General features: G+C 39.5%; 1 long non-coding RNA gene across 1 annotated transcript in view; it reads right to left on the bottom strand.

Annotated features, from left to right (window-relative positions):
- The window catches only part of LOC136014890 (uncharacterized), a 78,277-nt gene that overhangs the window by 3,864 nt on the left and 67,789 nt on the right, over window positions 1–6,624 (bottom strand). The window lies entirely within an intron of this gene.

Raw genomic sequence — 6,624 nt, 5'->3', positions numbered from 1 at the left:
ATTCTTGTCACAGCTCACTTGCAGTCTTCTGTAATCTGCATTGGAAAATTACAGATGCTCCTTGGGGTTTTTTTTCATATAATATCTCTTCCTGCTCAGATAAGAGTGCAGTTTCATTGGTGATTCATTAGTCTTTTGGGTAAGACTTTCACTGCTCTTATTCTTCACATGTCAATTCTTCCTTACTATCAGTTTTTTTTTCTTAGGAGGACCAGGGGCTGGGATCAGGTTTGGTTAGTAACGGTAGTTGTAAATATTTATGTAAAATCAGTGTCCAGAGGCTTTTTCCCAATTACATAGAACATAACATGCTTCTGACCTTTGTACAGTTTCCTAGTAAATCAATCCCTTAAAGCAAGAAAATAGGCCTCTCTCTAGCTCCCCTACTCCAAGGACAAGTCCGATTTTAGCCTCAGTGTTTTTTGCGCTGGCTCTTTCAGCTAGTCCAAAAGAGATGTTTACCACTTGGGGAGAGAAAATCCAGAAATATGTAATAAGTTATTACAGCAACATAGTACAGACTGCACAGTTTTTAATAATCTAGTTGACTATAGTATTTTAAGTTCCTTACACTAGAACAAAAAAGCCCTTTTTTCCATGATGGTCTTGGAGTCAAAACTCTTTCTTCCATGATGGTCTTGGAGTCAAAAAAATCCAGGATACTGCTTTTCCCACAGTGACTGTCTGATGAGATCTTACCTAACAACTGATATCCCAGCTGTAAATTGAGCTCGGACTCTTAGCCTAGAGAAGGCTCAGGGGGATCTTACCAATGTATCTAAATATCTGCAGAGAAGGTGTAAAAAGCATGGAGCCACACTCTTTTCAGTGGTGCTCAGTGACAGGGCAAAACACAGTGGGAAAACTGAAACACAAGAAGTTCCTCTTAAACACCAGGGAGCAATTTTTCACTACGAGAATGACTGAGCACTGACACAGGTTGCTCAGAGGGGCAGTGGAGTCTCCGCCCTTGAAGATACTTAAAAGCTGTCTTGACACAGTCTTAGGCAACTGTCTCCAGGCGATCCTGCTTGAGCAGGGATGTTCAAACAGGTGACCTCCAGAGATCCCTTCTAACCTCAACCATTCTTTATTTCAAGGTCAAGCCATCCTGCTCATAGTCTACAGCCTGTGATGTCTCCAAACTATCTCTATTAATGCTCAGGTTGCACTCCTAGCAGGAAGACCTGATTCTTCCCAGAAAAGAAATGGATTTTCCCAGTCTGAGTGAGCTCAATGGGCTGGCCTATAAGTGTTTATTTTTCATAAAAAGTTACAGAATTTTCCTTTATCTATGCAGCTATTGCCAAAATTTAGGTTCTATTGAACTTGGAAATTTGTAGACAGTAATAATTTTTTATCTTACAATCAAAGAACAGCTTTATACAAAGGGTGGTACAGAGCACATACAATTAGGTGGGGGGGAGATCGATCCTTCAGATGTTCAGAGATCATTGTGCCATTCAAAAAATGTGCAGTAATGTTCAACTTTTCAGCTTGATGAAGTTTCCCATCATTGTTATGTATCTGACTACAAGTTCCACCAAAAGGATTCAAAGACACATCTCTTACATGTTTCAGGTAAGGCAAACCTCATTTTGGTTTACCCTTTCTAAATTAGAGGCTTACACTGGTACAGGCGGCTACTTACGAGTTGACTCAGGGCAAAATTTTAGTAAAATTAGATCTTATGAGCTTGCTACCTCTGAAAATAAAAATTCTGGCTGATGGAAGAGAGGGATGCAATAAAAAAAAAAAAAAGGTCTTTTTCAGTACCTTTGTGATACAGTTTTGTGGTAGTGTCACCCCTTCCTTCCATCCTGGCTGTGTGAGGTAACATCAGGGCATATGATTTTTATGACTGCTTGAGCACCTTTGTTGTTTTAGGAAGTTTCTTCTTTTTTTTTTTTTTTTTTTTTTTTTTCAATGTGTCACATATGTCTGTGGAAACTTACAGTTGAAATGGAATTAAGTTTGAATGTCTAGGCAACTATCTGTCATGCTGCGCAGTTCTGGGCAAAGTTTCAAAGGATTCTCAGAAAGATGAGTGATTACAATGGAATGATATCTATGCTCTTAAAAATTGTCATCTCTCAGAACTGAGATTCAAACAGCTGGTTTGGTTGGGGTTTTTATTGGGGGTTATTTTCAGAGATAAACTGATACACATGTTTTAAGCTAGCACTAAGCAGGTAGAGGTGATCTCTCATACCTCTGAGGTCAATGCATGTTGTAAAAGCCACTGAAAAACTGTCACTGTTATTGGAGAATATAGCAGCAATATGGTTTTCAGAAACTTTGCATACTGGAATAGGACAAGGAAAATGAAAACTATTTTAAGATCTTCAATGCTGCACAAGGTTTCAAAGGATTATTCTATTCTAAAGTTGCTGATGTTAATATATGTGCAGATATGGTTTCCAAACCTTTTTATTCCTGTTTTGAGCTAAGATACCTTTATTTTTAAGGGAAGTTGTAGAAGAAGACATTCACAGTAAAAAATTGATAGATCCATACTGCCTGGGACTAGGTGCTGGACCTGCCTCTTTGACAAAAGCAGTGTAGTCTAAGTTAGAGAGGCTTTGAGGGTTTTTTTTTTTTTATTTTTATGATAATATGTAACTTGTTTCTTCTCTACTACTAACTTAAACTTACTGGAACGTAAGATTTAGTTCTTGAGTAACATAAGTGTCCAAAATCTCTAAATTAAAACAAGACCATGCTTACCAAAGTAAGCTATAACAGATGAAAACAAAGGGAGAGAAAATAATAAGAAAGAATATGTGGAGAAGGAGAAAAGCCTGTGGAGTTTGTTACTCTTTAATAAGGAGCCTGCTATTCAAACTTGACCGGGTTCATACATTTCTTTCAAACTTGACTACGTTCATACATTTCATTTTGGTGATGCCTTTAAAAACCATAAATTAATCGGTCCATATTTAGTCAGTGATTATGGAAAGGTTTCAGACAGCCGTGTATCTGAGTGAATAGAAAGGCCCAATGCATAAAGTCAGGATTGTACAAATCTGCCACCAGAGGCAAAACTGAAGACACAGATGTGGAAACAGAACAAGGAGGCACACAGTAAGCATAGGGTCAAAAAGAAAGGATGAGTTGAGACAAGCAGACATCCAGTGAGGAAGCATTTGCCCAGCTGGCTATGATAAATAAAGAATGTGTAATTGAGGGAACTTTCAATATAATGAAGAATTAGGATTAACCTGATTTAAATAGCTACTGATCAAAAAGTCATGATCGTACCATAATTGCTATTATTCTATAAGGAATTCTATTACAGGTTGGATTTCCAAGACACTATTTTTAAAGCATTTAAGTTCTCCTCCAGATTAATGTTGGTAATTCCTTTTCCTGGTGTTCTTTTGGATCCACAGATTGGTTAGAACATTATCCTAGTACTAAAGATGACCTACTCCTCAACCAGATAAAGAAGGGTGCTTTCCAAATGCAAATTTAAATCAATAAGCTTTGGGTTAAAATCTATAAATGTTAATTTTATTATGTATAGTGCAGAAAAATATAATCCCAGACAGCAAATGGGATGAATGACTGCTTGATGTACTGGAACTATCATAGACAGTGCCTAGCAGCTTGGTTTTACATGGTTTTGCAAAGCACAATGCAAAGTTTAATTAGTTATGGGCTTCAAAATAAGAGAGAATTGCTCCTTAATAAGCAATGAATGTAAGTCAAGACTTTACTTGAACATAACCAGCTTGAGTGTACCCAAAATAATGCTCCATCTCAGATCTTTTTTAATAAGGAGACTCAAGCATCATCACCATTTGGACAAGAGGATGTTTGAAGTCTTAAAGCACTTTCAAGACCAGAGATTAAAATATCCTGAGTCATAGTTTTCAATTACTTTGAACTTTGCCTCTTGAATTTTGAACTGTTGTTGCAGTGCACAATATTGTGTCTCTGTGTGTTTGTGTGAAAAGAAGAAATATTGCTGCCAATGTTCCCAAGTGTGTTAAGGTTCCCACTAATTCTTACAGCACACTCCCCACAGGGCTCCAACCCTTTTCCCAGCAAATAAATCAATTTTTCAATATTTCTTCTTCATAAAGCATTTCTTTCTCATCCTTTCTTCTTGTCTTGCTTCTGCCTAATCAATATCGCTTTCTGATGAGTTCCCTCACCACTCGCAGGCCAAAATCAGCTTTGTTCCTCTTGCATTTCCCCTGTGTTCTCAAATCCTTCTCCTGTGCCAGAAAGAAGTATGTACAGCAGTGTCCTTCTCTGCTATGCTGAGACTAGGATTGTATAAAAAATAAAGAGAAGGGGCAGGAGCAGAGGATTTGCAGGGACTACTTTTCCTGCTCCTGTTCTCTTCTCTTTATGATGTTAACTCTCAGATTCCCAACTCTAGAGAGAGTTGAGATGCCCCCAATATCTGCATCAGTTCCAATTCTCTGGTCTTTTCCATGAGAGGTCCAGACAGTGTCAGATGGGTTGAAATTCACTGGAAAGTGTATTGTTGGCTGCAGCCATGCTCCAAACTCCTTTGGCTTGTGGGTAATTTGAGGAAATTGGCAACACTGGAGATCTTCAGGAAAATCCTGAAGGAAGGTGGTGATGGCTTCACACAAGTTTGTCTTCCTTTTGAGACAGTGTTAGCTGCAGTAATCCAGGAAGTACTGTGCAACAACAAGCAAGCCAGGGAATTGAGAAATAGTCTTTCCCAGGGATCTCTTTTGAGATCCAGCAACCCTGGGTGTTCCTGCTATTTGTTCCATGTTACTGCCATCTTTTGATCTCAGAACAGAATGTTTCAGCTGAGCAGCGAGTTGAAAGCACACAGATTGAATATGAGGATATCTTTTGATGTGACATAAAATATAATGACAACTAGTAGCCACAAAAGCATGTACTGCATAGCGTTTGTTTTGTGACACTGGACTAAAACTTTGGAAATTTCAAGACCTGTCACTGAATTCCGGCATGATTTAAAAAATAAGGATATTTAGCACTCTATCTGCATCACCCCTATATACCCTCTAATTCTCTGGGTAAAATTACAATATTCCTTGCTGTGCATGAAGTAAGTGACAGTGGGATTCAATGAAAGGAGCTACCTGAGCCAGTAAGAGAAAAAAGGAGCTAAACAGCTGGACAGGACCCCATTCTTATTCAGGCATAGCGAAGTGACTCTGTCTGGTCTACATTACAAGTACAGCTCTGTCTTGAAAAATACGAAATAAAGCACGTGGAAGTAATTTCTGGGAAGGACTTTTCAAGTCTTTGCACTGACTCAGGTAGGACAGGCCAGCAGTATGACATGAATGTCATCTACCTAAGGTTCATGGGCAGGCCATCTCAGCCACTCTTGAAGTTGTTTCATTGTTCATAAATTAACTTGGCTGTAAAGTAGGGGAACTACTACCTGCCATCTGTCTTGACGAATCACTACATGTGTAAATCTTTATGTGGATTTAGCCCTTAAGGAATTACTACAACAGGAAAAGAAATTATAGTCTAGTGCTTGAATAGCAGCAGCCAGTGGTTTGAACAATTCTTGTCACAGATGTCTTCAAGTTAGCTCTCACTGGTCTGGATGCTTGTTGGTTCTCAGGCACTACATCTTGGTATTAGGTGGACTTGTCCTGCAGTGGAGCCCTTAGCCCTAAGAAAGGTAAACATGTTCCACAGATAATGTATGGGAATGCTTAGATACAGAACTAGGAGTCCTCTTTTGTTCTTCAGCAAAAAATTGTCCATGTGAGCTTGTAAAACCAAGCAGAAATTAAAAGAGAAAGGATAAAGGATAAACGAAGAAATGTCTGACTGACTCAGAAAGGAACCTTCCACACAGCACTTGGCCACAATTCCTGTGTCAGAGACACCTACATATGATTTTTCTGCTTGTGGAATCCCAAGAGAGACACCTCAAAACAGCCAATAGCCAAATGGTTAGGGAAGTCATTTAGGTCAAAGCAACACAGGTTCATATTTCTGTGTGATTAAAATCAAGGGATTTCAATCTATATCACAGCAAAAGCCTAGGCTAAACCAACAGTAGTCCTTCTCAGCCTCCTGAGTTAAATGTTTGTTGCAGGACTAGAAAGAAGAGAGCCAGTGGTTGACTCTATAGTTCACTTGCGAAGGTACAGGGGCTGTGAATGTTAAATAGTTACGTCAAGCAGGACAAATGTACCTTCAGAGACTGAAAAAGCTATATAGCAGCTGTGGTTCAGGAAGGGCAAAGGCTTCAAATCCTGGCCCCAAACCCTAGTAAGCACCTGCTGGGTAGCTAGTAACAATTTTGAGGTCATTAGCCCCTACACAGGGGGGCTGAGACACCTACAGATCAATTGCCACTGTATCAGAGCCCTGAGGACACCGGCTACCATGCAGAACATGGTTAAGCTTTGCTGATCTTAGTTAAGTTACATCAGGCCTGACTGATTTGTTTTAAAGGGTGTAGCTGCACGTACAGCTGGCACAACTGTGCAATACCATTACACAAATAAACGAGCGCAGAAAGGAAGTCAAACTGCGGGTGGGAGAGCAAGTTTCTCACCTCCAGTCTTCCACACTGCTTGCTTTGCAATAAAAGGGAGCCATCAGAGACTGCCAGTAGGAGCTGCGTCAGTCTCCCAGCCT

Source organism: Lathamus discolor, chromosome 5 (assembly GCF_037157495.1).
Source record: "Lathamus discolor isolate bLatDis1 chromosome 5, bLatDis1.hap1, whole genome shotgun sequence".
In the NCBI taxonomy this organism is placed as follows: Eukaryota; Metazoa; Chordata; class Aves; order Psittaciformes; family Psittacidae; genus Lathamus; species Lathamus discolor.
The sequence above is the reverse complement of the archived record's forward strand: the minus strand, read 5'-3'. Positions and strand labels throughout refer to the sequence as shown.